We start from the raw sequence: 22,080 nt of genomic DNA, 5'->3' as shown, positions 1-22,080 counted from the left end.
CTTCCCTGGTGGTCCAGTGGTTGGGAATCTGCCTTGCAATACAGGGGATGTGGGTTCAATTCCTGGTCTGGGGACTAAGATCTCACATGCCATGGGGCAACTAACCCAACGTGCCACAACAGAGCCAGCGTGTGGCAGCTGAGACCATAGATGGCAACTGCATTTATTATGAAGCCAAATAAATAAATAATATAAAAAAATACATACCTTACATAGGTCAAAAGACAAGATGCCAGTTGGGAGGTATATTTGCATCAGAGGTAACCACAAATTCTTATTGTTAAGAAATAGAACTCCTTGAAATTAATAAACAAAAGAAATCTTGGCAGAAAAATGGACAAAGGAAAAGAAAATCTGCATGGCCAATAAACATTCAAAATATGCTCATTTTAATTGGCAATTGGAGAAAAGCAAGGTAAAACCATAGCGAGACACAATTTCACATGCATCATACTGCAAAAAATTAAAAAGCCAGCCAATACAAAGAGTGAAATTGTAGATCAAGGGGAGATCCTACACTTCTGGTGCAAGGGTTAATTTGTAAAATTGTTTGGTGAGCAATTTGGAAAATATTTGATGAAGTTGAAATGCATTTGCACTCTCAGCTGCGTATCATTAATATCATGTACACAAGATTAGTATGAGAATCTTAACTGCTTTGTTGTTTGAATCAGGATAAATTGGAGACAATTTATCTGTCCATTCACAGGAGAATGGATAAATTGTAGTATGTTCATACAATGGTCAGTCTATCTGTCTCTGTCTCAGTATCTCCCTGTCTATCCATCTGATGCTTAACATGAATAAAGTTAAACTATGTGTATTAATGTGGGTAAAACTTAATAACATAATAAATGAAAAAAATAAGTTGCAGAAGATATGAATAGTGGTTTGATATCTTTTGTTTAAAGTATTAAAACTAGCAGAAAGTATCATATACTATTTATGGATATGTATCTATATAGGAAAAGTACTAAAGATTTTATTAGGATAATAAACACCAAATTCATGATGGTAATTACCTTTGAGGTTTGAGGAAGACTATATTGGAAATGTCAGTTGAAATAATAGTACTCATTTCATGCCAGTCAGAATGGCTGCTATCGAAAAGTCTACAAGCAATAAATGCTGGAGAGGGTATGGATCAAAGGGAACCCTCTTACACTGTTGGTGGGAATGCAAACTAGTACAGAAAATGTGGAGATTCCTTAAAAAATTGGAAATAGAACTGCCATACGACCCAGCAATCCCACTGCTGGGCATACACACCGAGGAAACCAGAATTGAAAGAGACACGTGTACCCCAATGTTCATCGCAGCAATGTTTATAATAGGCAGGACATGGAAGCCACCTAGAAGTCCATCAGCAGATGAATGGATAAGAAAGCTGTGGTACATATACACAATGGAGAATTACTCAGCCATTAAAAAGAATACATTTGAATCAGTTTTAATGAGGTGGATGAAACTGGAGCCTATTATACAGAGTGAAGTAAGCCAGAAAGAAAAACACCGATACAGTATATACTAATGCATATATATGAAATTTAGAAAATGGTAACGATAACCCTGTATGCGAGACAGCAAAAGAGACACAGATGTATAGAACAGTCTTTTGGACTCTGTGGGAGAGGGAGAGGGTGGAATGATTTGGGAGAATGGCATTGAAACATGTATAATGTCATATATGAAATGAATCGCCAGTTCAGGTTCGAAGCGTGATACAGGATGCTTGGGGCTGGTGCACTGGGATGACCCAGAGGGATGGTACAGGGAGGGAGGTTCAGGTTGGGGAACACGTGTACACCCGTGGCGGTTCATGTTGATGTATGGCAAAACCAATACAATATTGTAAAGTAAAAAAAAAAAAAGAATAATACTATATTTCCCAAGTTTGGTGTTCGATACACAGGTGTATCTATATGCAGGTCAGGAAGCAACAGTTAGAACTGGACATGGAACAACAGACTGGTTCCAAATCAGTAAAGGAGTACATCAAGGCAGTATATTGTCACCCTGCTTATTTAACTTATATACAGTGTACATCATGAGAAATGCTGGGCTGGATGAAGCACAAGCTGGAATCAAGATAGCTGGGAGAAATATCAATAACCTCAGATATGCAGATGACACCACCCTTATGGCAGAAAGCAAAGAAGAACTAAACAGTCTCTTGATGAAAGTGAAAGAGGAAGTGAAAGAGGAAAAGTCGGCTTAAAACTCAACATTCAGAAAACTAGGTTCATGGCATCTGGTCTCATCAATTCATGGCCAATAGATGGGGAAGCAATGGAAACAGTGACAGACTTTATTTTCTTGGGCTCCAAAATCACTGCAGATGGTGATTGCCGCCAGGAAATTAAAAGACGCTTGCTCCTTGGAAGAAAATCTATGACCAAGCTAGATGGAATATTAAAAAGCAGAGACATTACCTTGCCAACAAATGTCCTTCTAGTCAAAGCTATGGTTTTTCCAGTAGTCACATATGGATGTGAGAGTTGGACTATAAGGAAAGCTGAGTGCCAAAGAATTGATGCTTTTGAACTGTGGTGTTGGAGAAGACTCTTGAGAGTCCCTTGGACAGCAAGGAGATCCAACCAGTCCATCCTAAAGGAAATCAATCCTGAATGTTCACTGGAAGGACTGATGCCGAAGCTGAAGCTCCAATATTTTGGCCACCTGATGCAAAGAACTGATTCATTTGAAAAGACCCTTATGCTGGAAAAGATTGAAGGCGGGAGAAGGGGACAACAGAGGATGAGATGGTTGGATGGCATCACTGACTCAATGGACATGAGTTTGAGTAGGCTCCAGGACTGGTGATGGACAAGGAAGCCTGGCATGCTGCAGTCCATGGGGTTGCAAAGAGTCGGACATGACTGAATGACTGAACTGAACTGACTGAACTGAACACAGGTGCAGATGTTAATTAACATATGTACTATTTTGTAGTACTCAAATATTTAGTAATAAAAATTAAAATTAAAAAGAAGTAATAGTCTGTGTAATCTCAAACTATAGGAACATACCCTCTTTAAACACCTTTTCCTATGCCTTGCGTGTGGCTGGCTGGCCAACTAAGTCTCTTTAGTCACTTCCGACTTTGCAACCCCTATGTACTGTAGGCCGCTAGGCTCCTTTGTCCATGGGCTTCTCCAGGCAAGAATACTGGAGTGGGTTGCCATTCCCTTCTGCAGGGAATCTTCCCAATCCCGGGACTGAACCTGGGTCTCCTACATCTCCTGCATCGGGCAGGTGGGTTCTTTACCTGCACCACCTGGGAGGCCCGCATGCCTTGTGTGTAGTACAGTTAAAAAAAATGTTGAATGTAAATAATAAACTTTTTTTTCAATAGAGAGTAGTTATTTTAATCTACTTTTATATATTCTCATTTTAGTGGATATTGTTGGAAATTTTAGTGAGGCCAAAGACTGTTTTTAAAAATTTGTTCAAGTAGATCATTAAGAGACAGACTTTTCTATCTTGTCAACTGATTGAGAAGTAGAACATTTAGAGGGCACCAGCATTATAAAATAGCTTGGTCCCTGGGAAGGAAAACATCAGTAAATATGTCAATAAAATGTTAATCTCTAGGACCTTGCCTAAGTTATTTAATAACCCAGTAGTTATTAAATAAATACTTGCTGAATGAAACAAATATAGGAAATATAAAATTATGTGAAAAGTAAAGACTTTTTTTCTCACGCTTTTGGAGGGAGATTTTCTTGAGGAGTTAGCAATTCTTGTAGCAAGAGTCAGAATTTAAATTGTTGACCTGACATAAAAGAGTAAGATCTCTCTATGCATGGTTAGGAGTCTTCCCCTACAGACTACACTATTGAGTAATGCTGGAAGCCTCTGAACATTAATTTAGATCTGGTGGACAGGGTAAACAAAACAGTAATCTTCCTGTAAATGACTTCAGCAAAATCTCTAAATCATTAACTTCTTATCTACATGGAAGTCTGTGTCTGAGACACATACAGTATTAAGTCAAAAATACAGGGTCACACATATAGTGTTAGGAAGAGGAAAAGTTGCCTTACCCTTCCCTTCTTTGGATCTTTTTTACTGGTCAAATAATTAAAATGACATGAGATATATTAACTGAAGAAAATGGAATTGAATTTTATATGTATGAGAATCCCACAGACATGAGAGGTTCAGAGACAGAAAGGTAAAATGAGATATGTTTGCCATCCTGAGCTAAGGAATGGGACAGGGCCTTGGGGCTTCCAAAGACAAGAGAGTTATTAATAGTACACAAGAGCAGCCAATGTTAGTAATTAGAGGTTTGCTCTGCCATATATATGAGGTTACTTAGATAAAAGCTATATCTGGTAGGGACTTCCCTGGTGGTCCAGTGGTTAAGACTCTGAGCTTCGATTGCAGGGGGACTTGGGTTCCATCCCTGGTTGGGGAACGAAGGTCCTGTACGCCATGTGGTATGGGCAAAAGATTAAAAACAAGTTGTATCTGGTAATAATTTTTCTGGAAAAAGTTCCCCAATTTAAATTCTTCTAGGAAGTGAGTTCAGTTCAGTTCAGTTGCTCAGTCGTGTCTGACTCCTTGCGACCCCATGGACTGCAGCACTCCAGGCTTCCCTGTCCATCACCAACTCCTGGAGCTTGCTCAAACTCATGTCCATTGAGTCGGTGATGCCATCCAACCATCTCATCCTCTGTCGTCCCCTTCTCCTGCCTTCAATTTTTCCCAGCATCAGGGTCTTTTCAAATGAGTCAGTTCTCACATCAAGTGGCCAAAGTATTGGAGTTTCAGATTCAGCATCAGTCCTTCCAATGCATATTCAGGAGTGATTTCCTTTAGGATGGACTAGTCTGATCTCCTTGCTGTCCAAGGGACTCTCAAGAGTCTTCTCCAACACCTTCTCCAACACTTCTTCACAGTTCAAAAGCATTAATTCTTTGGTGCTCAGCTTTCTTTATAGTCCAAATCTCACATCCATACATGACTACTGGAAAAATTATAGCTTTGATTAGATGGACCTTTGTTGGCAAAGCATTGTTTCTGTTTTTTAATATACCGTCTAGGTTGGTCATAGCTCTTCTTCCAAAGAGCAAGCATCTTTTAATTTCATGACTGCAGTCACCATCTGCCGTGATTTTGGAGCCCCAAAAAATAAAGTCTGACACTGTTTCCACTGTTTCCCCATCTATTTCCCATGGAGTGATGGGATCGGATGCCATGATCTTCATTTTCTGAATGTTGAGCTTTAAGCCAACTTTTTCTCTCTCCTCTTTCACTTTCATCAAGAGGTTCTTTAGTTCCTCTTCACTTTCTGCCATAAGGGTGGTGTCATCTGCATGTCTGAGGTTATTGATATTTCTCCCAGAAATCTTGATTCCAGCTTGTGCTTCTTCCAGTCCAGCATTTCTCATGTTGTACTCTGCATATAAGTTAAATAAGCAGGGTGACAATATACCGCCTTGACGTACTCCTTTTCCTATTTGGAACCAGTCTGTTGTTCCATGTCCAGTTCTAATTGTTGCTTCCTGACCTGCATACAGATTTCTCAAGAGGCAGGTCAGGTGGTCTGGGATTCCCATCTCTTTCAGAATTTTCCACAGTTTATTGTGATCCACACAGTCAAAGGCTTTGGCATAGTCAATAAAGCAGAAATGGATGTTTTTCTGGAACTTTCTTGCTTTTTCCATGATCCAGCGGATGTTGGCAATTTGATCTCTGGCTCCTCTGCCTTTTCTAAAATCAGCTTGAACATCAGGGAATTCACGGTTCACATATTGCTGAAGCCTGGCTTGGAGAATTTTGAGCATTACTTTACTAGCATGTGAGATGAGTGCAATTGTGCGGTAGTTTGAGCATTCTTTGGCATTGCCTTTCTTTGGAACTGGAATGAAAACTGACCTTTTCCAGTCCTGTGGCCACTGCTGAATTTTCCAAATTTGCTGGCATATTGAGTGCAGCACTTTCACAGCATCATCTTTCAGGATTTGAAACAGCTCAACTGGAATTCCATCACCTCCACTAGCTTTGTTTGTAGTGATGCTTTCTAAGGCCCACTTGACTTCACATTCCAGGATGTCCTGCTCTAGATGAGTGATCACACCATCATGATTATCCGGGTCGTGAAGATCTTTTTTGTACAGTTCTTCTGTGTATTCTTGCCACCTCTTTTTAATATCTTCTGCTTCTGTTAGGTCCATACAATTTCTGTCCTTTATTGAGCCCATCTTTGCATGAAATGTTCCCTTGGTATCTCTAATTTTCTTGAAGAGATCTCTAGTCTTTCCCATGCTGTTCTTTTCCGCTATTTCTTTGCATTGATCGCTGAAGAAGACTTTCTTATCTCTTCTTGCTATTCTCTGGAACTCTGCATTCAGATGCTTATATCTTTCCTTTTCTCCTTTGCTTTTCACTTCTCTTCTTTTCACAGCTATTTGTAAGGCCTCCCCAGACAGCCATTTGGCTTTTTTGCATTTCTTTTCCATGGGGATGGTCTTGATCCCTGTCTCCTGTACAATGTCATGAACCTCATTCTATAGTTCATCAGGCACTCTATCTATCAGATCTAGGCCCTTAAATCTATTTCTCACTTCCACTATATGATCATAAGGGATTTGATTTAGGTCATACCTGAATGGTCTAGTGGTTTTCCCTACTTTCCTCAATTTGAGTCTGAATTTGGTAATAAGGAGTTCATGATCTGAGCCACAGTCAGCTCCCAGTCTTGTTTTTGTTGACTGTATAGAGCTTCTCCATCTTTGGCTGCAAAGAATATAATCAATCTGATTTCGGTGTTGACCATCTGGTGATGTCCATGTGTAGAGTCTTCTCTTGTGTTGTTGGAAGAGGGTGTTTGCTATGACCAGTGTATTTTCTTGGCAAAACTCTATTAGCCTTTGCCCTGCTTCATTCTGCATTCCAAGGCCAAATTTGCCTGTTACTCCAGGTGTTTCTTGACTTCCTACTTTTGCATTCCAGTCCCCTATAATGAAAAGCACATCTTTTTTGCGTGTTAGTTCCAGACTTTAGACAATAATAAAAAACCATAGTAATCAAACCAGCAGAGTCCTGGCACAAAAACAGACATATGAATCAATGGAACAAAATAGAGAGCCCAGAAATAAATCCACACACCCATGGTGAATTAATTTTCAACAAAGGAGGCAAGAATATACAATGGAGAAAAGACAGTCTCTTCAGCAATTGTTGGGAAAGTTGGACAGTCACATATAGATCAATGAAGATAGAACACTCCCGTACACCATACACACACATACAAAAACTCAAAATGGCTTACAGACTTAAATATAAGACCATGAATGATACCGTAAAACCCCTAGATGAGAATGTAAGCAAAATTTTTTTCTGACATAAATTGTAGCAACGTTTTCTTCGGTAACTCTCCCAGGGCAATAGGAATAAAAGCAAAAATAAACAAATGGGACCTAATGAAACTTATAAGCTTTTTCACAGCAAAGGAAATCATAAACGAAATGAAAATACAACCTATGAACTGGGAGAACATATTTACACATGATGTGATTGACAAGGACTTAATTTCCAAAATAAACAAACAGCTCATTCAACTCAATATCAAAATAAACCAAACAACCCAAATGAAAATGGTCAGAAAACCTAGAGAAACATTACTCTGAATAAGACAAACAGATGGCCAGTAGGCACATGAAAAGACGCTCAACATTGATAATTATTGGAGAAATACAAATCAAAACTACAATGAAGTATCACCTCACACTGGTCAGTATGGCCATCATCAGAAAGTCTACAGGCAACAAATTGTGAAGAGGCTGTGGAGGAAAGGGAGCCCGTCTACACTGTTGGTGGGAATGTAAATTGATACAGCCACTATGGAGAATAGCATGGAGGTTCCTTAAAAAAACAAAAACAGAGTTGCCATATGATCTAGCAATCGTATTCCTGGGCATATATCAGGAGAAAGCTCTAATTCAGAAAGATACATGCGTCTCAGACTTCCCAGTGGTTAAGAATTTGCTTGCCAATGAAGGCAACATGTGTTTCATCCTGGTCTAGGAAGATTCCACATGCCATGGGGTATCTAAACCCATGAGCCTCAACTACTGAGCTTATGTTCTAGAGCCCCCACAGCAACTGCTGGAAGCCTTCATGCCTAGTAGAGCCTGTGCTCAGCAGCCAGAGAAACCACTACAACCAGAAGCCCAAGCACCTCAAACAGAGAGTAGCCCCTGCTCACTGTAACTAGAGAAAAGCCAGAGCAGCAATAAAGACCCAGTGCAGCCATACATAAATAAATATTTTTTAAAATCTCATTTGGCTTAAAGACAGAAACAAAATTAAAAAAAAAACAAACCTAAGAAAGTATTAAAAAAAGATACACGCACCTCAATGTTTATAGTAGCACTATTTACAATACCCAAGACATAGAAGCAACCTAAATGTCCATTGACAGGGGAATAGATAAAGAAAAAGTGGCACATATATATATATATACACACACCATAGAATATTACTCAGCCATAAAAAGACTGAAATAAAGCCATTTAGAGCAACATGGATAGACCTGGAGATTATCATACAAGTGAAATGAATCAGAGAAAGACAAATACCATTATGATGCCACTTATATATGGAATCTAAAAATGATGCAAATGAACTTAATTACAAAACAGAAACAGATTTTTGACATAGAAAACAAACCTATGCTTGCTAAAGGGGAAAGGAGGGTCAGTTTAGTTCAGTTCTGTTGCTCAGTCGTGTCCAACTCTTTGCGACCCCGTGAATTGCAGCACGCCAGGCTTCCCTGTCCATTATCAACTCCTGGAGTTTACTCAAACTCATGCCCATCGAGTTGGTGATGCCATCCAACCATCTCATCCTCTATCGTCCCCTTCTCCTCCTGCCCTCAATCCCTCCCAGCATCAGAGTCTTTTCCAATGAGTCAACTCTTCGCATCAGGTGGCCAAAGTATTGGAGTTTCAGCTTTAGCATCAGTCCTTCCAAAGAACACCCAGGACTGATCTCCTTTAGAATGGACTGGTTGGATCTCCTTGCAGTCCAAGAGACTCACAAGAGTCTTCTCCAACACCGCAGTTCAAAAGCATCAATTCTTCAGCACTCAGCTTTCTTCACAGTCCAACTCTCACATCCATACATGACCACTGGCGAAACCATAGCCTTGACTAGAAGGAACTTTGTGGACAAAGTAATGTCTCTGCTTTTGAATATACTATCTAGGTTGGTCATAACTTTCCTTCCAAGGTGTAAGCATCTTTTAATTTCATGGCTGCAATCACCATCTGCCGTGATTTTGGGGCCCAAAAAAATAAAGACTGACACTGTTTCCACTGTTTCCCCATCTACTTCCCATGAAGTGATGGAACCAGATGCTATGATCTTCGTTTTCTGAATGTTCAGCTTTAAGTCAACCTCTTCACTCTCCTCTTTCACATTCATCAAGAGGCTCTTTAGCTCCTCTTCACTTTCTGCCATAAGGGTGGTATCATCTGTATATCTGAGGTTATTGATATTTCTCCTGGCAGTCTTGATTCCAGCTTGTGCTTCTTCCAGCCCAGCGTTTCTCATGATGTACTCTGCATAGAAGTTAAACAAGCAGGGTGACAATATACAGCCTTGACATACTCCTTTTCCTATTTGGAACCAGTCTGTTGTTCCATGTCCAGTTCTAACTGTTGCTTCCTGACTTGCATATAGGTTTCTCAAGAAGCAGGTCAGGTGGTCTGGTACTCCCATCTCTTTCAGAATTTTCCACAGTTTGTTGTGATCCACACAGTCAAAGGCTTTGGGAAAGGGGGGTAGGCAGATATAAATTAGGAGTTTGGGATTAGCAGATACAAACTACCATAAATAGGATAGATAAACAATAAGATCCTACTGTATAGTACAGAGAAAGTGAAAGTGTAAGTCCCTCAGTTGTGTTCGACTCTTTGCGACCCCATGGGTAGCCTGTCCCTTCTCCAACAACCTTTCAACACCAGCTCTGTTCTCTACATAGACCCAACTTTGTAAACTTATTTATTGAGTTAGAAACTGAATTTCTATTTCAATGTAGTTTAGTTTTAGGAGAGAGAGTGATGGGTTTTGTTACAGCAGACAAGTTCCATTCTGCTGGTTTGAGTGAAAGGTTGTTGCTGAAACACAAAAGACTCCGGGATTCTTGGCCTCCGGAGAAGAATTCAATCCGTGGCCAGAGACAAGGCCTGATTGCTCAGAGCTTTTGTGCAATAAAGTTTTATTAAAGTATAAAAGAGAGAGAGAAATCTTCTGACATAGACATCAGAGGGGGACAGAAAGAGTACCCCACCAGCTAGTCTTTAGCTGGATGTTATGTAGCTTCTAGCAGTCTGCTAATAAAGAAAGGAAATGTCTCAAAACTCAGAGAATGGCACCAGGCCCCTCACCCACAAGATGCATTTTGAGATAATGTTGGCACCAGGTGAGTCATCCCAGGCCATAAAATGATTGACATGAATCTTAAAGAAAGGCAGATTTCCATACAAATATATAGTTTCATTAACATTGATTAGGAGAACAATGTATCAGTATAACATACTGGTTCTGAGCCTTTAGGCAGAACCAACTTGAAGACAGAGTCGAGGGTAAATACATAGTACGTTAACATAGCTTAAGAGAAATATTTCCATAAGAAAAATGCATTGGTTAGCTCAAGGTTTGAGAAAAGTTAAGTTCAGGTGGAACCAGCTGTCATTAGGTGGCACAGAATTTTCAGAGAAACCTCTTTTTATATTTGTATAGAGAAGGGGAAAAAATATAACAGTAGTTTGTTTACTCCTGCCACTTAAAAGAGAGATAAAAAAAGTCTGACACTTGCAGCCTATTTCCTCCGTTTGGAGAACTCTGGACTTCCTGCCTGTTACCCTCTCATGAGGATACACTGTACAGTGTGCAATACATATGCGTATGTATTGTAGCCACTTCTCACTAACCATAGTACCTGAAAGGAGAATGTATGTGCAACATAGCGTAGCAGTGAAGAAACCATCTGCCAATGCAGGAGACACAGGGCACATGGGCTCTATCGCTCTATCTCTGGGTCGGGAAGGTCTCCTGGAGGAGGAAATGGGAACCCACTCCAGGATTCTTGCCTGGAAAATCCAATGGACAGAGGAGCCTGGCAGGCTACAATCCATGGGATTGCAAAAGAGTCAGACACGACCTAACACATATGCTTCAACTACAACAAAGTTTCCCTAAAGTTTAATAGTCTTACTTTAAAAAGTTGTTTCTAGATGGCTTGTATCATGCTCATATTCCAAGTTATAAAGGTTTAAAAGGCACAAGGAAAGCTGGGACACAGGAAGTACAGGATGTAATGACTTTGAAAGTATGAGTTGCAGAAAGCAAGCTGGATGCACCCTCATCCATCATTATTCAGTGTCTGGGTGTATGTTTATAATAGCGCCTTTGTTTGTCTGAAGCAATGGGTCTCAAGGGCGCTGCAGGGGATGTCAAGAGAGATTGTTCCCTGAATATAATAGTTGCTTAATAAATATTCATTGAATGAGAAAACAGAGACAGGCACTTCAGAGCTTTGCTGATATGAAAAATTGTTCATTGAGATAGCTGCAAGTTTTTGGTGTGGGTGGAAGTGGTAATAAGATGGTGGTTTTATGTGGAACATGTAGGACATGGAGGCAGTTGAATGGAAAATAGTGCCATAAAAAATTTCTGATGTGATTATGTGAAAAAGTTACTCAGAGCTGAGGACGTTTGAGTCTATGCCCAAGGATATCTGATGTCCCCTAACTTTTTCTTTCACTTTTATTTTTTCAAGTTGGTGTCCATTTAACAATACTGAGTTCCTTTAGGCCAGGTACTGGGGCCACAAAGGCCAGGAGGCAGGATTCCTGCTTTTGGAGAGCATATTGTGGAGACGATAGCAGGCACCTTGTGTGGTGCCTATCACATTGTGTGGTTGTGACAGTGACTGGGACTAGGACTGTCAGGCTCAGAGAAAGAAGCCATTACTTTGGAGGGGTGGGAAGAAAGAAGAGAAGTTGGGGGAAATTTTCTCAGAGAATGTCACAGATAGATGAGCTAGATCATGACTGTGAAGCAGAAATTTGCTGCCAAAGAAACTGTGCATGTGTGTGTGTTAAGTTTTAAAGAGAAAGGCCTTACAAGCCACAACTGATTAAGCATGAAGTGAGTGGTGAATGAAATGTAAAGTCATCAAAGATCATCGTCAAGGATTTGGAATCAGTTAAAAGTTATGCTGAGTCATTCTCCCTGTGGCTGGAGGTTCTTCAGGCTGGTCTTTTCCCTAGAGGGTCGGGGAAAGTAAGTGAGAACAGAGTCTCCCGATGAAAAGAGGAGTAGGGAAGAGAAATTTTTACTCTCATTTAAAGAACAGAACATGAAGACTAATAGACAACAGACAGAAGGGAAGAAGCCTAAGTGCATGTCATGCTTTTTCAAGACAGCCTGTACTTGCTGAGCCCCCTTGTCCCATGTGCCAATCCCTGTTCCCTTCCTTTGAAAGGCCCTGCCAGACCCCCTCCCATCCTCTTATGAGTTCTTGCAGAGCTAGTTTCTGGCTTCACCCCTGTGGTGCTTTGCACTGTACATCTTCTTGTGTGCATTTGTTGTGCTGCCCTTGAGAGCTAGCACATTTTGCATTTCTCACGGTCTCTCTAGGAGCTTCCACAGGCTCTAGAAGATTACACTGGCCTCTGAATGGGCCTTCCACGTCTAGCTTCCACTGCTCCAACCTTCTTTTCAGAATATTTTTTTGGTGACAACCTCAGTTCTCTTGCTCATAAACTTCATGCATACTTCATCTGTGAAAGAGTAAAAAAGAGCCAACAAAAATCAAATGGTAGAAGGATGATGCTTAATGAATGGGAGATGTTCGTGACATATGGTTAAGTTACATGTAGATTATGTTTCATATGTTCCATATTTTGTTAAAAATACAGGCCAGGGACTTCTATGGTGGTCCTGTGGCTAAGAATCCACCTGCCAATGCAGGGGACATGGGTTTGATCCCTGCTCCGGGAAGATTCCTACGTGCCATGGGGTAACTCAGTCTGAACGCCAGCCACAACATCTGAAGCTCATGTGCTTCAGATGAAGGACCCACACACTGCAAAAAGAGAAGCCACCACAATGAGAAGCCCGCACACCACAGCTAAGAGTAGTCCCCACTCGCCACGACTAGAGAAAGCCCACATGCAGCAACAAAGACCCAGTGCAGCCAAAAAAAAAAAAAAAAATAGGTCAAATGACTGAAAGCGTATAGATCAAGATGAAAGGCAGCACTGTGGTTTTTTGTGAATAGGCTGCAGCTGGTGCTTTTTCCCTTCTCTAACTCTGCTGACTAAAGATACTGAAACCTTTATTCAGCTTCCCTGGCATTGTTCCTGCTCCTCAGTATAACATTTTTTTCCAAAGAGACTGGCCTCCTCACTCTCCCTGTTAATACCCAGCTCGTATTTTTTTATTACCATCTGTGCTCATGCTATCCCTCTTGGATCATCTTCCCTTCTTTTTCTTTTTTAAGCCTCTCAGAAGCCTTTTCTGACCCAAACTCCTTCCTTCCTAGATTGTTCCCTGTCGTACCCATAGTCTATATCATACACTTTGGAACTGTACAAGGAATGAAACTCGTTTAAAGATGAATGAAAATCCAAAAAGCCGCAAAATTTTATCAGTATAGGATATATACACAAAAGAGTTGCTTTTGTTGATTAACCAGATGTTGTGGTTCTCTGTCCTCTAGCTCTGGTAGTGTCTGTGTTTTTGCTCCATTTAAACTGCAAAGCAGAACTCAGAATCTCTCCAAATTTTCCCCCGAGTCTACTTACGAAAGAGTAGCGGTGAGAAATGTAGCTTTCACTGAGGATTTTTGTGGGAGAGAAGCCAGAAGGTAGTTATATGCCTCAAAATAAGCAATTTAAAATGCATAATTGAGTTTGATTTGATTTCCTCAAACCTATTCTCTGCTACCTTCATTACAGGGGCTTCTTTCCCTGAAGCTCTTTTAGCTGCACCCAGCCTTTTGACTTTATCCCATTGCTCTGAGTTTTCCCCTGAAAATATCAACTTCTCCACCATGCAGACTGATTTAGCTTGGTCCCACTTCCTGTCCCATGTGGCAAATCCATGTCCCTCTTACTCTTCAGCAAACAAAGTGTTCTTCAGTAATGCAGACCTGTTCCCTTTATGGGATTCATATACCCACTTTATTTCTACTTCTTGCCACTTTATTCGTATTACCCCAGCACAATTATTAATAGCCCTTTCACATTCTCAAAAATGAATTGGTTTGGACAATTATATGTTCTAAGTTGCAGATAACTTTTCATCTTTAAGTAGCTAGTTCTTTAGCATCTACTTGGTTTCTCAAATGAGACTGATGGATCTTTTAGGCAAGGGACCCAATCTTCCATATGTCTGTGTCATTGTACTTGGTAGCAGTTCAATAGGTATCTGTTAAATTGGATAACATGAGTTAAAGTGTTTGAGTAGACCTCTGCAGGTGTGAGCTGGGGCAGAGGTTACCTTCCCTAAAGAGAACATTCATGCTGGGGAACCCTGGTGAGAGATCAGGTTTAATGGAAAATGTAGGGCCTATAAGAGACAGGAACCACATGAAGATTAATGAGACTGTGTATGTGTGTATGTATGTGTGCATGAATGTAGACAGATTTCACTACAGCGGCATGTAGTAGGTCTTCAATGAATGTTCATTTCATTCTGTCATTTATATCTCACTAGCTTTTTCTCCCCCAGCTTTACTGAGGTATGTGTACATGCTAAGTAACTTCAATAATGTCTGACTCTGAGATGCTGTGGACTCCAGCCTTTCAGGTTCCTCTGTTCATGGTATTCTTCAAGCAAGAATACTGGAGTGGGTTGCCATGACCTCCTCCAGGGGATCTTCCCAACACAGGGATTGAACCCATATCTCTTAGTCTCCTGCCTTGGCAGGTGGGCTCTTTACCACTAGTGCTACCTGAGAAGCCCATAGTATATACATGCAATAGAATATTACTCAGTCATAAAAGAATGAAATATTGCCACTTGCATCAATATGGACTCAGAGAATATAATGCTTAGTGAAATAAGTCAGAGAAAGATAAATACTATATGATAATACTTATATGTAGAATCTTAAAAATCATACAAATGATTGCATAGACAGAATAGAAACAGACTCTCAGAAAAAACAAACTTATGATTACCAAAGCAGAAAGGGCGAGGGGAAGGACAAATCAGGAATATGGGATTAACAGATACTGAATACTATTTGTAAAATAGATAGGAGCAAAGATTTGTTTGTTTTTATTACCTATTATCCAAAATCTTGTAATCACCTATGAAAGTGAAAGTTGTTGCTCAGTCGTGTCTGACTCTTTGCAACCCCATGGACTATAGAGTCCATGGAATTCTCCAGGCCAGAATACAGGAGTGGGTAGCCTTTCCCTTCTCCAGGAGACCTTCCCAACCCAGGGATTGAACCCAGGTCTCCCACATTGCAGACAGATTCTTTACCAGATGAGCCACCAGGGAAACCCTAGAGTTCAATTATAAATGAAACCATTCAGACAGCTTCCTCTCCCTCTTAGTCTCCCAAAGGAAGAGAAGATAATGTATAAGAGAATATAATCTGTAAAAGACTGAATCACTTTTCTGGGCACCTGAAACTAACATAATATAAATCACCTATACTTCAATTAAAAAAGGAAAGTAAGCTATTAGAGTTAATAAATAAGTTCAACAAGATTACAGAATGCAAGATCAATATACAAAAATCAATTGTATTTCTTCATACTAGAAATGAATGATACAAAATTGATTTAAGAAAATAACTCAATTGACAATAGTATCAAACAGAATAAAATACTTAGGAATAAGTTTAATCAAACAAGTGTAAAACTTACACACTAAAAACTACAAAACATTGTAGAAAGAAATTAAAGACGATCTAAATAAATGTAAAGACATTACATGTTTATGAATGGGAAGACTTAAAATTCTCAAGATAGTTCAGTTCAGTTCAGTCTCTCAGTTGTGTCCAGATCTTTGCGATCCCATGGACTGCAGCACGCCAGGCCTCCCTGTCCATCACCAACTCCAGGAGTTTACCAAACTCATGTTCATTGAGTTGGTGATGCCATCCAACCATCTCATCCTCTATCATCCCCTTCTCCTCTCGCCTTCAATCTTTCCCAGCATCAGCATCTTTTCAAATGAGTCAGCTCTTCACATCAGGTGGCCAAATTATTGGAGTTGCAGCTTCAACATCAGTCCTTCCAATGATCATTCAGGATTGATTTCCTTTAGGATGGACTGGTTGGATCTCCTAGTAATAATCCCCAAATTCATCTATAATTTCAATTCATTCCCCCTTAAATTCCAAGCTGTTTTCTTTGCACAAACTGACAAACTTATCCAAACATTCATATGGAAAGTCAAAGGACTCTGAATATCAAATACAATTTTGAAAAGGAAGAACAAAGCTGGAGGATTCTGACTTCCTGATCTCAAAACTTAATGCAAAGCTGCAGTGTGGTATCAGCATGATGACAGATAAATAGATCAAGGAAATAGATTTAGGGTTATAGTTAATTGATTTTCAATAAGGATGTCAAGACAATTTAATAGGAAATGAACAGCCTTTTCAAGAAATGGTGTGGGAAAAATTGGATATCCACATGCAAGAGAATGAAACTGAACCCCAATTTATACTGTATGCAAAAGGTAACTCAAAATGGATCAAAGTTTAGGTCCCATTCTGAGTTTATTTTTCTGTATAGTGTCAGGAAGTGTTATGATTTCATTCTTTTACACATAGCTGTCCAGTTTTCCCAGCAACACTTACTGAAGAGGCTACCTTCTCTCCATTTTATATTCTTGACTTATTTGTCAAACACAAGGTGCCCACAAGTGTATGGGCTTATCTCTGGGTTTTCTATCTTGTTCCTTTGATCTATATTTCTACTTTTGTACCAGTACCATACTGTCTTGATGATTGTAGCTTTGTAATATAGTCTGAAGTCAAGGAGGCTGATTCCTCCAGCTCTGTTTTTCTTTTTCAAGATTGCTTTGGCTATTCTGGGTCTTTTGTGTTTCTAAAAAAATTGTAAAAATTTTTGTTCTAGTTCTGTGAAAAATGCTATTGGTAATTTGATAGGGATTGCATTGAATCTGTAGATTACTTTGGGTAGTATAGTCATTTTCACAATATTTGTTCTTCCAGTCCAAGAATATAGCCTACCTCTCCATCTGTTTGTGCCATCTTTGATTTCTTTCATCAGTGTCTTATAGTTTTCTGTACATAGGTCTTTTATATCCTTAAGTAGGCTTATTCCTAGGTACTTACTCTTTTTCTTGCAATGGTGAATAGGCTTGATTCCTTCATTTCTCTTTCTGATTTTTGGTTGTTAGCGTATGGGAATGCTAGGGGTTTCTGTGTAGTAATTTTTTATCCTGAGATTTTAGTAAATTCATTGATTAATACTAGCAATCTTCTAGTGGCTAAATCCTAAATCTTTAGTATTTTCCATGTATAGTACAGGCATCCCCGGTGGCTTGGGGTAAAGACTCCACCTGCCAATGCAGGAGTGGCAGGAGACACAGGTTCAGTCCCTGGGTCGGGAAGATCCCCTAGAGAATGGAATGGCAACCCACTCTAGTATTCTTGCCTGGAATGGCCCATGGACAGAGAAGCCTGCTGGGCTACACACCAGGGGATTGCATAGAGTCAGACATGAATGAGTGACTGAGCACACACACACACACGTATGTATCATGTTATCTGCAAACAGTGACAGTTTTACTTCTTTTCCAGTCCAGATTCTTTTATTACTTTTCCTTTTCTGATTGTTGTAGCTAGGACTTCCAAAACTATGTTTTGATGAGAGACAAGAGTGGGCACCCTTGTCTTGTTAGAGGAAATGCTTTCAGTTTTTCATTGATGAGAAGAATGTTTGGTGTCAGCTTGTTGTATATGGTCTGTATTTTGTTGAGGTAAGTTTTTTCTATGCCTACTTTCTGGAGAAGTTTTTTAAAATCATGAATGAGTGTTGAATTTTGTCAAAAAATTTTTTTCATCTATTGAGATTATCATATGCTTTTTATTTTTCAATTTGTTAATATGGTGTGTCACATTGATTGATTTGCATATATTGAAGAATTTTTGCTTGGGATAAACCCCACTTGATCATGGTGTATGATTCTTTTGGTGTGTTGTTGAATTCTGTTGTAGTGTTTTGTTGAGGATGTTTGCATCTATGTTCATCAGTGATATTGGCCTGAAATTGTCTTTTTTTGGTAATATATTTGTCTGATTTTGGTATCAGGGTAATAGTGACCTTGTAGAATGAGTTTGGAAGTGTTCCTCCCTCTGCAATTTTTTGGAAGAGTTTGAGAAGAATAGGTGTTAATTCTTCTCTAAACATTTGATAGAATTCACCCATGAAACCATCTGGCTCTGGGCTTTTGTTTGTTGGAAGATTTTTGATCAGTTTTGATTTCAGTGTTTGTGATTGGTCTGTTCATATTTTTGACTTCTTCCTGGTTCAGTCTTGGTGGTGGTGGTGGTTTAGTAGTTAAGTCATGTTCAACTCTTGTGACCACATGGACTATAGCCTGCCAGGATCCTCTGTCCATGGGTTTTGCCAGGCAAGAATACTGGAGTGTGTTGCCATTTACTTCTCCAGGGGATCTTTCTGATCCAGGTTTAGAACCTGGGTCTCCCACATTGCAGACAGTCTTCAGTCTTGGACTGGTGAAATTTTCTAAGAATTTGTCCATTTCTTCCTGGTTGTCTATTTTATTGACATATAATTTCTTGTAGTAGTCTCTTATGATCTTTTGTATTTCTGTGGTGTCTGTTGTAACTTCTCCTTTTTAATGTCTAAGTTTATTGATTTGAGTCTTCTCCCACTCCCTTTTTTTGGATGAGTCTGGTTAATGGTTTATCAATTTTATCTTCTCAAAGAACCAGCTTTTAGTTTTATTGATCTTTGCTATTGTTTTCTTGATTTCTTTTTCATATATTTCTGCTCTGATCTTTATGATTTATTATTTACTAATTTGTGTTTTTTATTCTTCTTTTTCTAGTTGTTTTTGGTGTAAAGTTAGGTTGTTTATTTGATGTTTTTCTTGTTTCTTGATGTAGTATTGTATTGCTGTGAACTTCCCTCTTTGAACTAATTTTGCTGCATCCCACAGGTTTTTGATTGTCATGTTTTCATTGTCATTTGTTTCTATGTTTTTTTTCTTATTTTCTCTTTGATTTCTTCAGTGATTACTTGGTTACTTAGAAGTATATTATTTAGTCTCCATGTGTTTGAGTTTTTTACAGTTTTTCCACTGTAATTGATATCTAATCTCATAGTGATGTGAACAGAAAAGATGCTTAATGTGATTTAAATTTTCTTAAATTTACTGAGGCTTGATTTGTGACCCAAGATGTGATCTATCCTTGAGAATGTTCCATGTGCACTTGAAAAAAAAAGTGTATTCTGCTGCTTTTCAATGGAATGTCCTATAAATATCAATTAGGTCCCTCTGGTCTAATGGGTGATTTAAGGCTTGTATTTCCTTATTAATTTTCTATTTGGATAATCTGTCCATTGGTGTAAGTGGGGTGGTAAAATTCCACACTATTATTGTGTTACTGTTGATTTATCCTTTTATATATGCTAGCATTTGTCTTATATATTGGGGTACTTTTGTGTTGGGTGCATAAATATTTATAATTGTTACATCTTATTCTTAAACTGGGGCTTCCCTGATGGGTCAGTTGGTAAAGAATTGCCTGCAGTATGGGAGACCTGGGTTTGATCCCTGGGTTGGGAAGATCCCTTGAAGGAGGATATGGTGACCCACTCCAGTATTCATGCCTGGAGAATCCCCAGGGACAGAGAATCCTGGTGCGCTGCAATCCATGGGGTTGCAAAGAGTTAGATATGACTGAGCAGTTAAGCACACACACATTCTTAGATTGATCCCTTGATCATTATGTAGTGTCCTTCATTGTTTCTTGTTGTTGTTCAGTCACACAGTTGTGTCTCTTTGTGATTCCATGGACTACAGCACACCAGGCTTCCTGTCCTTCACTATCTCCAAGAATTTGTTCAAACTCATCTCCATTGAGTTTGCCATCCAACCAGCTCATCCTCTGTTGCCCCCTTCTCCTCTTTCCCAGCATTAAGGTCTTTTCCAATGAGTTTGCTCTTGGCATCAGGTGCCCAAAGTACTGGAGCTTCAGCTTTGGTATAAGTCCCTCCAATGAATATTCAGGTTTGATGTTCTTTAAGATTGACTGATTTGTTCTCCTTGCTGTCTAGGGGACTCTCAAGTCTCTTGCAATTGTCTTTATTTTAAAATCTATTTTGTCTGATATGAGTATTGCTACTGCAATTTTCTTTTGATTTCCATTTGCATGGAATAGCTTTTTCCATCCCCTCACTTTCAGTCTATATGTGTCCTTAGGTCTGAAGTGGTCCTTAGGTCCTTAGTCCTTAGGTCTCTCTCTTTTTATTTTTTATTTTTTTTCAAACCATCAATATTTTATTTAACAAAAGCAACAACTGGAACATTTCTAGATCTTACAGTATATATTTGATATAAAAATAAGAAATTCTCCAAAATATGTACTAAGGTCCAGTTTTATGGATCTAAGTACACAGAAAATTTACTCTACATTTCAGTCACCCAAAACAACAGCTTGTGGTCACTTCCGATTGCACACAGTGGAAGAGTTCTATGCCAGGAAAGGCCAGATCCAACAGCTACAGAGCCAATGAGGATGGGCTGAGGATGTCCTAAATGATGAATCTGAAACTGACTTGTCATTTTGCCAGGATAACCAGTGGTTGCAAATAAGTTTTCATTAATCGTGGACCATCTGAATAAGCAGGCTCGATCCATGTGGACAGGTCTCTTATCTTGAGGGTAACTGGATCGAGTAATATCCCAAATTAACCAATCATTCCCTGCAACAGCTCCAACTTTGAAGGTGTTTTTTAAGCACCAATGTGCTGACATTAATGGCATCTGTTCTGATTCAAGGGATAAAATAGCCTGTTGAGCCAAAAGATCATAAAACCGAATTGTTCCATTCTTCTCTGCAACCATCAGCTTAAAAGTTTCTTCAGGATGCCAGCACACACTCATTCCAGGGGAATGAAGAACAAAATGAGCTGTCTGTATTCCTTCCAAGTTCCAAATCCTGCATGTATGATCATCACTCACACTTGCAATTTCTTGGCCTTCTTTGGGATCAAATACCAAACCATTAATTAAATCTGAATGGCCCTCTAAAACCTTGTATTCATTTTTATCTTGAAGATCTGAAGTAAATAATCTAATTTTCATATCAGCAGCAGAAGTACAAAATGTGATTACTGGAGGCAATGAATCAAGTCTAGTCTCTGGGCTCCAAGCTATGCCATCAACTCTGACTCCATGGTGAAATGTTCGTAGTGTTTTATACTGAATTCCTTCAACGTCTGCTTCTTCCTCCTGAAATGTACAGGTGCCAATGAACACAAAATTATTGCCACCATATGCAATTAGGTTTCCTGAATCCCCACTCTCAAAGGGATTGAATTCTACCACGTGCACATAATCTTCACAATCCACAGTGTAGGCACCATTTCTTGTGGCATCTTGCTTCATCTTGTATGGCAAAACTTGTGCAGCTGCAAAAACAGCCTTCTATTGGGCAAGGTCACAGAACGGAGGGTGCCTGGAAGCAGATAAAGCCGAGCTCTCTCTCTTTTTAAAATACTTATTTATTTGGCTTTGTTGGCTCTTAGTTGCAGCATGCAAGATCTCTGTTGTGTAATGTGGGATCTTTCATTGCAACACATGGACTCTTTAGTTGTGGGGCATGGGCTCTGGAGCACATGAGCTCAGTAGTTACAGCACATGGGCTTAGTTGCTCTGTGGCATGTGGCATTTTAGTTCCCTGACCAGGGATCAAACCCACCTCCACTGCATTGCAAGGTGGATTCTTAACCACTGAGCAACTAGGGAAGCCCCTGAAGTGGGTGTCTTGTAGACAGTATATATACAGGTCTTATTCTTATATCCATTCAG

General features: G+C 39.5%; 1 pseudogene; it reads right to left on the bottom strand.

Annotated features, from left to right (window-relative positions):
* Positions 1 to 20,676: 20,676 nt before the first annotated feature.
* On the bottom strand, positions 20,677 to 21,657 carry LOC138079188 (nucleoporin Nup37 pseudogene; annotated as a pseudogene).
* Positions 21,658 to 22,080: the final 423 nt, after the last annotated feature.

This window comes from Capricornis sumatraensis, chromosome 4 (assembly GCF_032405125.1).
Source record: "Capricornis sumatraensis isolate serow.1 chromosome 4, serow.2, whole genome shotgun sequence".
NCBI classification, from domain to species: Eukaryota; Metazoa; Chordata; class Mammalia; order Artiodactyla; family Bovidae; genus Capricornis; species Capricornis sumatraensis.
This window is presented reverse-complemented; position numbering and strand designations above follow the sequence as displayed.